Source organism: Salvelinus alpinus, chromosome 22, assembly GCF_045679555.1.
Source record: "Salvelinus alpinus chromosome 22, SLU_Salpinus.1, whole genome shotgun sequence".
Classification (NCBI taxonomy): domain Eukaryota; kingdom Metazoa; phylum Chordata; class Actinopteri; order Salmoniformes; family Salmonidae; genus Salvelinus; species Salvelinus alpinus.
Genome location: NC_092107.1, coordinates 18,999,589 through 19,013,374, shown reverse-complemented (window position 1 = coordinate 19,013,374; position 13,786 = coordinate 18,999,589).

Below are 13,786 nucleotides of genomic sequence, written 5' to 3'. Positions count from 1 at the left end.
CTACACATGGTTGATGATATTACTAGTTTATCTAGCTTGTCCTGCGTTGCATATAATCGATGCCTGTCAATTTATCATTGAATCACAGCCTACTACGCCAAACGGGTGATTTAACAAGCGCATTCGCGAAAAAAGCACTGTCGTTGCACCAATGTGTACCTGACCTCAACGCCTTTCTTAAAATCAATTCAGAAGTATATATTTTTAAACCTGCATATTTAGTTAATATTGCCTGCTAACAATTTATTTTAACTAGGGAAATTGTGTCACTTCTCTTTCGTTCTGTGCAACAGTCAGGGTATACGCAGCAGTTTGGGCAGCCTGGCTCGTTGCGAACTGTGTGAAGACCATTTCTTCCTAACAAAGACAGCCAACAGCCATTTGCCATTTGTGAAAAAAGCACAATCGTTGCACGAATGTACCTAACCATAAACATCAATGCCTTTCTTAAAATCAATACACAGAAGTATTATTTTTTTAACCTTTATATTTAGTTAAAAGAAATTCATGTTAGCAGGCAATATTAAACTAGGGAAATTGTGTCACTTCTCTTGCGTTCATTGCACGCAGAGTCAGGGTATATGCAACAGTTTGGGCCACCTGGCTCGTAGCGAACTAATTTGCCAGATTTTTACGTAATTATGACATAACATTGAAGGTTGTGCAATGTAACAGCAATATTTAGACTTATGGATGCCACCCGTTAGATAAATTACGGAACGGTTCCATATTTCACTGAAAGAATAAACGTTTTGTTTTCGAAATGATAGTTTCCGGATTTGACCATATTAATGACCTAAGGCTTGTATTTCTGTGTGTTATTATATTATAATTTAGTCTATGATTTGATAGAGTAGTCTGACTGAGCGGTGGTTGGCTTGCATCAGGCTCGTAAGCATTCATTCAAACAGCACTTTCCTGCATTTGCCAGCAGCTCTTTGCAATGCTTCAAGCATTGTGCTGTTTATGACTTCAAGCCTATCAACTCCTGAGATTAGGCTGGCAATACTAAAGTACCTATTAGAACATCCAATAGTCAAAGGTATATAAAATGCAAATGGTATAGAGAGAAATAGTCCTGTAATAACTACAATCTAAAACTTCTTACCTGGGAATATTGAAGACTCGTGTTTAAAGGAACCACCAGCTTTCATATGTTCTCATGTTCTGAGCAAGGAACTTAAACGTTAGCTTTTTTACATGGCACATATTGCACTTTTACTTTCTTCTCCAACACTTTGTTTTTGCATTATTTAAACCAAATTGAACATGTTTCATTAGTTATTTGAGATTAAATTGATTTTATTGATGTATTATATTAAGTTAAAATAAAAGTGTTCATTCAGTATTGTTGTAATTGTCATTATTACAAATATATATATATAAAAATCGTCCGATTAATCATTACATATATATATATATAAAAATCGTCCGATTAATCGGTATCGACTTTTTTTGATCCTCCAATAATTGGTATCGGTGTTAACAAATCGTAATTGGTCGAAGTATAGTTTACACGGTGTGTTCGATAAAGACATGAAAACGTATTGTTTGTGTTCCTAGTTTAATAAGCAGACTGCGTTTGTCTATTGTGACCTAGATGAAGATCAGATCAAATTTTATGAGGGTTCACGTACTTTTTCTTGCCACTGTGTATTACCAGTCAAAAGTTTGGACACACCTACTCATTCAAGGGTTTTTCTTTATTTTTTACCATTTTCTACATTGTGGAATAATAGTGAAGACATCAAAACTATGAAATACCACATGTAGTAACCAAAAAAGTGTTAAACAAATCAAAATATATTTGAGATTTGAAGCGAAAAGTAAAAGAGATCAGACCCCTCCCCTAGAAATCGGGCCAGATCCAGAACTACGCCTATGGGCCCTTGGACCACCTATTGACTGGGGAGTGCAGGAGGGAACTGCCACAACGGAAACCAACCAGCAGGGGGAGCCAAATGAACAGGACCTAAAAAAACTAGACACAAAACAAGAACCAATCAGCATGAAGACTGAGGGAGAGTGGTATGAACCGCTCGACCAAACTGACACCCCAGCGGAAGAAGATTTATGGGCATCGGTGCTGAAAGACTTAACATTGGACTGAGTCCCACCAAAAAACATTTTGAGTATGCTACAAGAAAACTAGTAGGGGCACAACGTGAGAAATTGATTGCACTCCTAAGTGTCTTCCCCCAAACTGAGCGTCTACAGAGAGGTATAAAAGAAAGGGAGGTCAGTGCCTAGGGCATGATCCTCGCTCTACATGTTTTGGACATCATAGAGAATCATCAGATAAGGTCAATTACTCTTCGCTATACTCTGCCTGTATTGACTACTTTGACCTTAAGGCACGAGCAATTTTATTGACTGGTATATCTTGAGAACTGTGTTGTGCCCTGGAGCGCCACTCCATTTAAGAGAGTAAATGAACGCGGTTGTGTAGGAGAGAAATCTCCTCGAGAGCAACAAGTTCTATCTTTTGGAGTACCAGAGACAATTTCAGTTTGAAGGATTGAAAAAGCCCAGAGATAAGTAAGCCTCGTAGAGAGCCAACAGGTCTTTAATAAAGAGTCAGTATCTAAGCAGTAGGCAGTGAAAGTTGTAACCATAAGATATTTGGAAACAATAAGAGATTGAAATATTATACACAGCAGAGGCTGCCAAAATTACTCTTATAGACACCAGTTTCAGGAAGGACCAAGGGAATAGAGCTTGAGGTAAATATATTGTTATTTGCTTTGTTTAAGAGTTATGAGAAGTGTTTAAGCTGATTTATATTTGCAATAGTATCTGGCATAGCATAACGCATTAAGGATTGATTGAGCATTATTGATGTATTAGGACTGTATAACCATTTAACTGTAATAACGTGTATAAGACAAAAAACAGAGTGACTTAAATAAAAGCTTGAAACTTTGACAACTAGGCCAGGGAACCTACCCGGAGAGCAAACGCCTTTGCCACTCTCACCGAACGGAAAGTGACCCTGGTTATAGGTTAAAGTGATAGCACTAAAGAATATTTCATTGTGTGGACAATAATATATCTTTGGAAAAGTCAAACATATAACAATACTTCCAAGTGACTACTAGCTGACGAGCATAATAACTAAAGGAAAATTAGTTATTAGGTATTGATATATAAGAGAGGAAGACACAAGGTAAGGGAGTATAGGAAGAATCTATAAACATAAAGTAATAAAGTACTCATCTATCAAAGGCCCCACACTAGACCGGGAAATAAGGGAGTGACAACGTGACCGAAAGAACAAACCCAACTCAAGCGAAGGGCCAGTACGAATAAATAAGAAGGGTTGGTAGGGCCGCACGGCTAGGCCCTTGTTACACCGAAGTAACTAAAATCCTAAAGTACTCTGCCTAGCCAGAGGACGGGATAGAGGCTTTTGCTGCAGGCTACGGGCAAAAGTCAGCACCGTGACAGATTCTACAAAGTAGCCACCCTTTGCCTTGATGACAGCTTTGCACACTCTTGACATTCTCTCAACCAGCTTCACCTGGAATGCTTTTCCAACAGTCTTGAAGGAGTTCCCACATATGCTGAGCACTTGTTGGCTGATTTTCCTTCACTCTGCGGTCCAACTCATCCCAAACCATCTCAATTGGGTTGAGCTTGGGTGTTGTGGAGGCCAGGTCATCTGATGCAGCACTCCATCACTCTCCTTCTTGGTCAAATAGCCCTTACACAGCCTGGAGGTGTGTTGGGTCATTGTCCTGTTGAAAAACAAATGATAGGTCCCACTAAGCGCAAACCAGATGGGATGGCGTATCGCTGCAGAATGCTGTGGTAGCCATGCTGGTTAAGTGTGCCTTGAATTCAAAATAAATTACAGACAGTGTCACCAGCAAAGCACCCTCACAGCATCACACCTCTTCCATGCTTCACTGTGGTAACCACACATGCGGAGATCATCCGTTCGCCTACTTTGCGTCTCACTAAGACACAGCGGTTGTGTCAAATCTCAAATTTGGACTCATCAGACCAAAGGACAGATTTCAAGCAAGCAAGTCTCTTTTTCTTATTGGTGTCCTTTAGTAGTGGTTTCTCTGCAGTAATTTGACCATGAAGGCCTGATTCACACAGTCTCCTCTGAACAGTTGATGTTGAGATGTGTCTGTTACTTTTATTTGGGCTGCAACTTCTGTTAACTCTAATGAACCTTTGCGTCAGAGGTAACTCCATATCGGGCAAACCGTTCAAATATTACAGAACTTTTTGTACATAGTCCAATTTAGGAGATCGAAAGTATTGGAACAAATTCACTTGTGTGTATCAAAGTAGTAAAAAGTAAAGTATTTGGTCCCATATTCATAGCATGCAATGACTACATCAAGCTTGTGACTCTACAAATGTGTTGGATGCATTTGCTGTTTGTTTTGGCTGTGTATCAAATTGTTTTGTGACCAATATAAATAATGTAGTGTCATTTTGGAGTGACTTTTATTGTAAATAAGAATAATGTTTCTAAACACTTATACATTAATGTGGATGCTACCACAATTACAGGTAATCCTGAAAGAACTGAATAATGAATGAGAAAGTTAGATACACAAATATCATACCCCCCCAAAAATGCTAACCTCCCCTGTTATTGTAAGAGAGGTTATTAAGAGTTGTCTTGGGGTATGATATTTGTGCGTCTAACTTTTTCACTAATCATTATTCACGACTCATTCAGGATTATCTGTAGTCATGGTAGCATCCACATTAATTTAGATGTGCTCATTACATTATATAACAAGGGAAAAGTTGAAACATCAGTGACGTGTTCATGAGGGCACATTCAAATGATTTGAAACAGATTTGGTGCCCAATGAACCTGACCCTGGGCTTCCCTGAGGGACACCTGATGCCTGACTCCTGCTTGTCGTATGAGTCATTTTTCTGAGACGGTGATGACAAAGGCGGTGGCTCAGGTCTCAAAACAGAGATATGTTATTTACCCAGGAGGAATGCCGAATGTTCAAAGTTCAGGCTAGGGGAAGGAACACGAGAGGGATGGTTGTCGCCTCCTCACGGTCACTAACACCAGGCTGTTAAAGTTACTGTAGAAAGAGACCAGATACTGTCTAACAAACAGTAGACACAAGCAGAGGATCTGTGCAGGGTCAAAACATCTCAAGAGGCCAAGTATAAGAGTCAACCGCTACATGAATCGGGAGTTGCACTGGTGTTGGTGTCAAATTGTAGTATGATTTGAACTATCAATCATACCTTCCTAGGAGGGAAAAAAGGAGACCTTACTGCATTGACTGAAACGTTACCCTTATGCATAACCAAAATCCAGAATATATGTTCTAAACCAGTAGGGTATGTATGGTACAATGAATGTGCAGTGAATATGCTAATAAGACCCCTGCAGCAGAGGGCTTGTTCTGGCCGACGCGTGGGACATCAGACGCTCTTCTATGTCTTAATTACAGCCCTAGGTGCTATTAGTCATGGGCTTTATGACGGGAGACCCACCCAGACCAGTGTGCACGCTTTCTGAGCTCTGGAGCTACCACAGCCACAGACTCCACAAGCAAATCAAAACAAAATATAATTTTATGTCACCAAATACAGCAGGTGTAGACTTCACCGTGAAATGCTTACTTAACTCTGCATTGTTGGGAAAGGGATTGTAAGAACATTTGCAAATAAAAATAGAAAATAGTAACACAAATAACAATAACGAGTGCTCAGTCCCCTCCTGTACTCCCTGTTTACCCACGACTGCATGGCCAGGCACGACTCCAACACCATCATGAAGTTTGCAGACGAAAACAACAGTGGTAGGCCTGATCACCGACAATGACGAGACAGCCTATAGGGTGGTGCCAGAATAACAACCTATCCCTCAACGTACCCAAGACTAAGGAGATGATTGTGGACTACAGGAAAAGGAGGACCGAGCACGCCCCCATTCTCATCGACGGGGCTGTAGTGGAGCAGGTTGAGAGCTTCAAGTTCCTTGGTGTCCACATCAACAACAAACTAGAATGGTCCAAACACACCAAGACAGTCGTGAAGAGGGCACGACAAAACCTATTCCCTCTCAGGAAACTAAAAAGATTTGGCATGGGTCCTGAGATCCTCAAAAGGTTCTACAGCTGCAACATCGAGAGCATCCTGACTGGTTGCATCACTGCCTGGTACGGCAATTGCTCAGCCTCTGACCGCAAGGCACTATAGAGGGTAGTGCGTACGGCCCAGTACATCACTGGGGCTAAGCTGCCTGCCATCCAGGACCTCTACACCAGGCGGTGTCTAGGGAAGGCCCTAAAAATTGTCAAAGACCCCAGCCACCCCAGTCATAGACTGTTCTCTCTACTACCTCATGGCAAGCGGTACCGGAGTGCCAAGTCTAGGACAAAAAGGCTTCTCAACAGTTTTTAACCCCAAGCCATAAGACTCCTGAACAGGTAATCAAATGGCTAACCGGACTATTTGCAATGTGTCCAACCCCCCCCCCCCCCCCCCCCCCCAACCCTTCTTTTTACGCTGCTGCTACTCTCTGTTTAACATATATGCATAGTCACTATAACTATACACTCACGTACATACTACCTCAATTGGGCCGACCAACCAGTGCTCCCACACATTGGCTAACCGGGCTACCTGACACCACCCGCCACCCGCCAACCCCTCTTTTACGCTACTACTACTCTTTGTTCATCATATATGCATAGTCACTTTAACCATACCTACATGTACATACGACCTCAACTAGCCTGACTAACCGGTGTCTGTATGTAGCCTCGCTACTGTATATAGCCTGTCTTTTTACTGTTGTTTTATTTCTTTACTTACCCATTGTTCACCTAATACCTTTTTTGCACTATTGGTTAGAGCCTGTAAGTAAGCATTTCACTGTAAGGTCTACACATGTTGTATTCGGCCGGTACCGGTACCGAGCAGGTGTACGAGGTAGTTGAGGTAATATGTACATGTAGTTAGGGGTAAAAGTGGCTAGGCAATCAGGATAGATAAAATTAGTACCAGTGCAGCGTATGTGTGGCGTCAATATGCATGTGTGTGTGTTTTGTGTGTGTTGGAGAGTCCAGTGAGTGTGCATAGAGTCAGTGCAAAAATAGGTCAATGCTAATAGTCAGGGTAGCCATTTGATTAGCTGTTCAGCAGTCTTATGGCTTGGGGGTAGAAGCTGTTCAGTAGAAACTGAGCATTTTGGTTCCCAGACTTGGCACTCCGGTACCGCTTGACGTGCGGTAGCAGAGTGAACAGTATATGGCTTGGGTGGCTGGGATCTTTGACAATATTCCGGGTCTTCCTCTGATAGCGCCTGGTATAAAGTTCCTAGATGGCAGGGAGCTCTGCCCCAGTGTTGTAGTGTGCCGTCCGCACCATCCTCTGTAGCGCCTTGCGATCGAGGCCGGTGCAGTTGCCATACCAAGCCATGATGCACCAGTCTTAATGGTTTAGCTGTATAACTTTTTGAGGATCTGAGGGGCCATGACAAATCTTTTCAACCTCCTGAGGGGGAAGAGGCATTGTTGTGCCTTCTTCACGACTGTGCTGGTTTGAGACGACACCGAGTAAGTTGAAGCTCTCGACCCGTTCCACTACAACCCTGTCGATGTGGATGGGGCGTGCACGCCCCTCCGCTTCCTGTAGTCCACGATCAGCTCCTTTGTCTTGCTGACATTGGAGGGAGAGGTTGTTGTCCTGGCACCACACTGCCAGGTCTCTGACCTCCTCCCTGTAGGTTGTCTCATCGTCGTCAGTGATCAGTCCTACCACGTCGTGTCGCCAGCAAACTTGATGGTGGTGTTGGAGTTGTGCGTGGCCACACAGTCATGGGTGAACCCACACAGTCATTGGCCTTGAGATAGAAGCTGTTTTTCAGTCTCTCGGTCCCTGCTTTGATGCACCTGTACTGACCTCGCCTTCTGGATGATAGCGGGGTGAACAGGCAGTGGCTTGGGTGGTTGTTGTCCTTGATGATCTTTATGGCCTTCCTGTGACATCGGGTGGTGTAGGTGTCCTGGAGGGCAGGTCATTGGTCCACCCACACAGACAGCGTTGTGAAGAAGGCGCAGCAGCGCCTCTTCAACCTCAGGAGGCTGAAGAAATTCGGCTTGTCACATAAAGCACTCACAAACTTCTACAGATGCACAATCGAGAGCATCCTGTCGGGCTGTATCACCGCCTGGTACGGCAACTGCTCCGCCCACAACCGTAAGGCTCTCCAGAGGGTAGTGAGGTCTGCAGAACGCATCACCAGGGGCAAACTACCTGCCCTCCAGGACACCTACACCACCCGATGTCACAGGAAGGCCATAAAGATCATCAAGGACAACAACCACCCAAGCCACTGCCTGTTCACCCCGCTATCATCCAGAAGGCGAGGTCAGTACAGGTGCATCAAAGCAGGGACCGAGAGACTGAAAAACAGCTTCTATCTCAAGGCCATCAGACTGTTAAACAGCCACCACTAACATTTAGCGGCCGCTGCCAACATACTGACTCAACTCCAGCCACTTTAAAAATGGGAATTGATGGAAATTATGTAAAAATGTACCACTAGCCACTTTAAACAATGCCACTTAATATAATGTTTACATACCCTACATTACCCATCTCATATGTATATACTGTACTCTATATCATCTACTGCATCTTGCCATCTTTATGTAATACATGTACCACTAGCCACTTTAAACTATGCCACTTAATATAATGTTTACATACCCTACATTACCCATCTCATATGTATATACCGTACTCTATACCATCTACTGCATCTGCCATGCCGTTCTGTACCACCACTCATTCATATATCTTTATGTACATATTCTTTATCCCTTTACACTTGTGTGTGTGTGTAAGGTAGTAGTTGTGGAATTGTTAGGTTAGATTACTTGTTGGTTATTACTGCATTGTCGGAACTAGAAGCACAAGCATTTCGCTACACTCGCATTAACATCTGCTAACCATGTGTATGTGACTAATAAAATTTGATTTGATTTGATTTGATTTGAACAGGGAGTACAGGAAGGGACTAAGCACACAGCACTGAGGGGCGCCCATGTTGAGTGGCAGATGTTACCTACCCTCACCACCTGGGGGCAGCATATCAGAAAGTTCAGGATCCATTTCAGAAGGAGGTGTTCAGTCCAAGGGTCCCAAGGTTGGTTTTGAGCTTGGAGCTGTAGTCAGGTCCCTTCCAGCATTCTCACATATGTATTCCTCTTGCTCAGGTGGGAGAGAGCAGTGTGGAGTGCAATAGAGATTGCATCATCAGTGGATCTGTTGGGGTGGTATGCGAATTGGAGTTGGTCCATGGTGTCTGGGATGATGGTGTTGATGTGTGCTATGACCAGCCTTTCAAAGCATTTCATGGTTACAGATGTGAGTGCTATGGGACAATATTATTTTAGGCAGGTTACTTTTGAGTTCATAGGAACAATGGTGGTCTGCTTGAAACATGTTGGGATTACAGACTGGGACAAGGAGATGTTGAAAATGTCCATGAAGACAGTTGCCAGATGGTCTGTGCATGCTCTGAGACCACACCCTGGTATTCCGTCTGGCCCAGCGGCCTTAAGAATGTTTACCTGTTTAAAATTCTTCCATTGGCCACGGAGAGCGAGATCACACAGTCGTCCGAGACAGCAGGGGATCTCATGCCTGGCTCAGTGTTGTTTGCCCAAAGCGAGCATAGAAGGCATTCAGCTCGTCTGGGAGGTTTGCGTCACTGGAAAACTATGGAAATGCAGATATACAGAGCTCAACAACATGGAAACAAAAGCCATTGTTACCTTTGAGCGCCACCGACTACCTGCTCAGGGCACATACACAGACACCTTTGAGTGTATTCCCTCACCTGAATGAGCATAGCATTTCTTGCGGGGTTGTGACCCATTGGAGGCCATCTTGCCTGTGAAGACTGCATTAACTCTCTGGGCCCAGACCTGATGGCTGCCCTTATCCTTTACCCCGCACTGCGCCATGCCCATATGCTTCACGGTGGTACCGTCCTGCGAAGGTATGCTTGTCTATTAATATAGACTAGCATACCGATAAACAATACACGAGATGAACTCTTAGTCACACTGAGGAATATATTCTGACGTCAGAATTTCAGTGTCCCTGTTGCATTTAACTCACACAGAGACAATCACTTTCTTAAACCTCATTACTCAAAGAGTATATCTAATGATTATACAGTGCATTCAGAAAGTACACACAATACTCTATAATGACAAAGCAAATACAGGTTTTTCAAAATGTTTGCAATTTTATTAAAAATTAAAAACATACATTATTTACATAAGTATTCAGACCCTTTGCATTGAGACTCGAAATTCACCTCAGGTGCATCCTGTTTCCATCGATAATCTTTAAGATGTTTCTACAACTTGATTGGAGTCCACCTGTGGTAAATTCAATTGATTGGACATGATTTGGAAAGGCACACACCTGTTTATATAAGGTCCCACAGTTGACAGTGCATTTCAGAGCAAAAACCAAGCCATGAAGTCGAAGGAATTGTCCGTAGAGCTCCGAGACAGAATTGTGTCGAGGCACAGATCTGGGGAAAGGTAGCAAAAAATGTCTTCGGCATTGAAGGTCCCCAAGAACACAGTGGCCTCCATCATTCTTAAATGGAAGAAGTTCGGAACCACCAAGACTCTTCCTAGAGCTGGCCACCCGGCCAAACTGAGCAATCGGTGAGAAGGGCCTTGGTCAGGAAGGTGACCAAGAACCCGATGGTGACTCTGACAGAGCTCCAGAGTTCCTCTGTGGAGATGGGTGAATCTTCCAAAAGGACAACCATCTCTGCAGCACTCCACCAATCAGGCATTTATGGTAGAGTGGCCAAATGGAAGCCACTCCTCAATAAAAAGGCATTTGACAGCCCGCTTGGAGTTTGCCAATAAGCACCTAAAGGACTATTAGACCATGAGAAACATGATTCTCTGGTCTGATGAAACCACGATTGAACTCGTTGGCCTGAATGCCAAGCGTCATGTCTGGAGGAAACCTGGCACCATCCCTACGGTGAAGCATGGTGGTTGCAGCATCATGCTATGGGAATGTTTTTCAGCGGCATGGACATTAGTCAGGTTTGAGGGAAATATGTACAGAGAGATCCTTGATGAAAACCTGCTCCAGAGCGCTCAGGACCTCAGACGGGGGCAAAGGTTCACCTTACAACAGGAAAACAACCAAAGCACACAGCAAGACAATGCAGGAGTGGCTTCGGGACAAGTCTCTGAATTTCCTTGAGTGGCCCAGCCAGAGCCCGGACTTGAACCCGATCGAACATCTCTGGAGAGACCTGTAAATAGCTGTGCAGCGACGCTCCACATCCAACCTGACAGAGCTTGAGAGGATCTGCAGAGAAGAATGGGATTAACTCCCCAAATACAGATGTGCCAAGCTTGTAGCATCATACCCAAGAGGACTCGAGGATGTAATCGCTGTCTAAAATGCTTCAACAAAGTACTGAGTAAAGAGTCTGAATACTTATGTAAATGTAATGTTTCAGTTTGATAATTTTTTATACATTTGCAAACAATTCTAAAAACCTGTTTTTGCTTTGTCATTATGGGGTATTGTGTGTAGATTGATGAGGAAGAAAGGGGGGAGGGTAAGTCTGTAATGTAAGTCTGTAATGTAACAACATGTGGAAAAGGTCAAGGGGTCGGAATACTTTCTGAATGCACTGTATTATACACTCACCGGCCAGTTTAGTAGGAACACCCATCTAGTACCGGTTTGGTCCCCCCTTTGCCTCCAGAACAGCCTGATTTCTTCAGTACATTCTACAAGGTGTCGGAAATGTTCCACAGGGATGTTGGTCCATGCTGACCCGATGTTATCAAGCAGTTGTTGCAGACTGGACAGCAGTACGTTCATGCTGCGAACAGCCTGTTCCAGCTCATCCCAAAGATGCTCTATTGGGTTGAGGTCTGGGGACTGTGCAGGCCACTGAAGTGAACTGAACTCTCTGCCATGTTCCAGGCAATGTTTTTCCACTCCTCAATTGTCCAGCGTTGGTGATCGCATGCCCAATGGAGCCACTTCTTGTTTTTAGATGATAGGAGTGGAACCCGGTGTGGTCGTCTGCTGCAATAGCCCAACCGTAATGAGGATCGCCGAGTTGTCCGTTCCAAGATGCCGTTCTGAACACCACTGTTGTACTGTGCCATTATTTGTCTTTTGTGGCCCACCTATTGTCGTGGATAATCGTCTCAGAAATATAACACTTGTATAAGAACTTGTAAAATCAATAAAGACTTTTAATACAATGTATCACAAGGGGGTGATCCGCGGATCACACACCTTCCCAGAGCACTGGCTCTCTCTTTATACAAATACACACACATGAGATCATTACATATATTAATTAAATTACTTATCTTAGGTCATCTGCCACCATTATCCTTCATTTCAGGCTTCCTGCTTGTTTATGCCCAATAACGCCTGTATCCGCTCTTGATTAGATTATAATGGAGGCAGGACCCTCTTGTCTCCTAAAATTAATATATGTCTATCTTACCCTAAGCACTTATGGCCTTTACCCTAAGCACTTATGGCCTTTCCTCTCTATTTTATCTTCATAATAGTGTCCTGCTCTTTCCATAAATGCACTTTAAGGCACGTATGGCTTTGGCCATCTGCTAATCTTTGGTTTCCTGTATTTACAAGAATGGCAAATGCACTCATCTCTGCCTTCTCATACTATTTTCCAATGTACACCTGTCTATTGTTTAATAGTGTGATATCTGCCTCCATATGTAACAATAACTCCTACACTATTAGCTTGCACAATTCTTGCCATTGTCCTGTTGTAACGTAAATCTTCGCCCCCAGTCTTAGGTAGTTTGCACTCGGAAGCAGTTTCTCATCAAGGATGTGCCTGTATTTGGCTGGCTTCATTGTTCCCTCTATCCTTACCATCTCCCAGTCCCTTTCACTGAAAAGCATCCTCATAGCATGATGCTGCCAGCACCATGCTTCATGGTATGGATTGTGTTAGACGGGCGATGAGCTGTGCCTGGTTTACTCCAGCCAAAACACTTTACATTTTTTTGTCTCATCAGACCACAGAGTCTTTCACGTGCCATTTTGCAAACACCAGGCATGCTGTCATGTGCCTTTTTCTCAGGAGTCATGATAAGTGAAGTGCTGTAGAGACTTGTCCTTCTGGCAGGTACTCCCATGTCAGCCAAGGAATCCTGTAGTTCTGTCAACGTGGTCATTGGGGTCTTGGTCACCTCTCTGACCATGGTCCTTCTTGCCCGGTTGTTCAGTTTGGTCGGACGGCCAGCTCTAGACAGTCTAGGTAGTTCCATATTTTGTCAATTTCCCAATGATGGAGACCACTGTGCTCTTGGAAGCTTTCAACACTCTAGAAATTGTTTTATCCCTTTATGCTTCATCACAATTCTATCTCAGCGATCTATGTCCAATTCGTTGGACTTCATGGTATAGTTTCTGCTCTGACATGCACTGTCAACTGTGGGACCTTATATACAGTTGTGCTTCTTTCTAAATCATGTCCAAACAATTGAATTGGGCACAGGAGGACTCCAATCATGTTGGAGCGACGTCTCACAGATGATCAAATGAAATTGGATGCACCTGAGCTCAATTTGGAGTGTCATAGCAAAGGGGTGTGTGAATACTTACAGTTTTTTATTTTTTTTATTTCACCTTTATTTAACCAGGTAGGCTAGTTGAGAACAAGTTCTCATTTGCAACTGCGACCTGGCCAAGATAAAGCATAGCAGTGTGAACAGACAACACAGAG